Raw genomic sequence first — 2,471 nt, 5'->3', positions numbered from 1 at the left:
TATATCGTACACATCCATTTACAACCCACTTTTTTCACCTAACATCACATCTCAGAAAGTCTTCCTTATCATTTAATTGTAGTGGCATTCCCACCATTTGGACACACAGTATTTTATTGAATCCTTCCTCTCCTGAGGAACATCTAGGGTGTTTGTAACTCTGTGCGAAGGCTAGGGCTGCCGTGAACAAAACTGTGCATCTGCCACGTCATCCATGTGCAAGTGTCTCTGCAGGAAACATTCTCAAAAATGGAACAGCTGGGAGAGCTGGGTCCCGTATCTGATCATTAATACATTTTAATACTGGCAGATATTACCAAATATTTCTCCTCGGGGATTGTACCAATTTATACTTGTACCAAAAGTGTGCAGGAGTTATTTGCAGTACTTTAATAACTCAGTGCCTTTGCCTCCTTTGCCTGGAATATGCGTCCTACCTCATCAGATGCCATCCTCTGGGAGATGATTTAAGAGGAATGCCTTCCATGACAATACCTCCTGGGCTGCACTAGGAGACAGACACGTGCCCCTAGGGGTCCCGCAAAAGCATGTCTCATAACACTTCTCACACTGCATTGTTATTGCCAGGGTTCTTCATTTTCTCAAGCTCCAGAATACCAGTTCTGTTTTATTTGTCTTCTTTCACCTGTACTTCCTACCATGCCGAACCCACAGGAAGCTATTGGAGTGTTTGCAACATGAATCTTTAAAAATGGGCTGAAGTCTCTATGGATTATATATACTTCCTAAATCAATTTCAAAATACAAAAAAAACAAGCAAGAAATAAAAAGCACATATTTTAAAAGAACATTACAGTGTGGAGATTCCCTGAAGAACTAAAAGTAGAACTACCATTTGATCGAGCAATCCCACTGTTGGGTATCTACCCAGAGGAAAAGAAATCATTGTACGAAAAAGATACTTACACACGCATGTTTATAGCAGCACAATTCGCAATTGCGAAAATGTGGAACCAACTCAAATGCCCATCAGTCAACTAGTGGATAAAGAAACTGCGGTATATATATAAGACAGAAAACTACTCAGCCATAAGAAGGAATGAATTAATGGCATTTGCAACAACCTGGCTGAGACTGCAGACTATTATTCTAAGTGAAGTAACTCAGGAATGGAAAACCAAACATCACATGTTCTCACTCGTAAGTGGGAGCTAAGCTATGAGGCTGCATAAGCATAAGAATGACAAAATGGACTTTGAGGACTCGGGGAAAGAGTGAAAAGGGGGTGAGAGATAAAAGACTACAAATTGGGTTCAGTGTATACTTCTTGGGTGATGAGTGCACCAAAATTTCACAAATCGCCACTAAAGACCTTTCTTGTGTAACCAAATACCATGTGACTAAACGCCACTTGCTCCCTAATAACCTATAGAAATAAAAAAATTAAAATAAATTAAAATAAATTTAAAAAATAAGAAAGCATTACAAAGTCAAATTTAGAAAAAGAGATACGAACATGGTTAAAAATGACCCAAAAATAACAACTTTCAAATTGTGAACACAAATAGCAATGGGGCTATTTGTTTGTTTTAGTGCCTATAGAAATTGTATTATAACCAAACAGGCTTTTAAAGTTATTCATAGAAAAATATAAAAGTACAACTTAAGTGAATACACTAATCAAGAAAGTAATATGTATGTTATAATAAATATATGCATCAACATCACTAATGATCAGGAACATGCAAATCAAAACCACAATGCAATACCACCTTACTCCTGCAAGAATGGCCATAATCAAAAAAAATCAAACAGTAGATGTTGACATGGATGCAGTGATCAGGGAACACTTCTAAACTGCTGGTGGGAATGTAAGTAGTACAGCCACTATGGAAAACAGTGTGGAGATTCCTTAAATAATTAAAAGTATAACTACTATTTGATCCAGCAATCCCAACTACTGGACATCCACCCAGAGGAAAAGAAGTCATTATACAAAAAAGATACTTGCACAGGCATGTTTATAGCGGCATGATTTGCAATTGTAAGAATGTGGAACCAACCCAAATGCCCACCAATCAACGATAAAAAGGAATGAATTAATGGCATTTGCAAGAACCTGGATGAGACTGGAGACTATTATTCTAAGTGAAGTAATTCAGGAATGGAAAACCAAACATCGTATTTTCTCACTCGTAAGTGGGAGCTAAGCTACACGGATGCAAAGGTATAAGAATGATGCAATGAACTTAGGGGACTTGGGGAAAGGGTCAGAAGGGGGTGAGGGATAAAAGACTACAAGTTGAGTGCAGTAGATACTGCTCGGTGATGGGTGCCCCAAAATCTCACAAATCACCACTAAAGAACTTACTCATGTAACCAAACACGACCTGTTCCCCAATAACCTATGGAAATAAAAAAAATTAAAAATAAATTAAAAAATAAAAAAGTATTACAAAGTCAAATTCGGAAAAAGAGATATGAACATGGTTAAAAATGACCCAAAATTA

The sequence above is a fragment of the Hylobates moloch genome, unplaced genomic scaffold (genome assembly GCF_009828535.3).
Source record: "Hylobates moloch isolate HMO894 unplaced genomic scaffold, HMol_V3 SCAFFOLD_7, whole genome shotgun sequence".
NCBI classification, from domain to species: domain Eukaryota; kingdom Metazoa; phylum Chordata; class Mammalia; order Primates; family Hylobatidae; genus Hylobates; species Hylobates moloch.
This window is presented reverse-complemented; position numbering follows the sequence as displayed.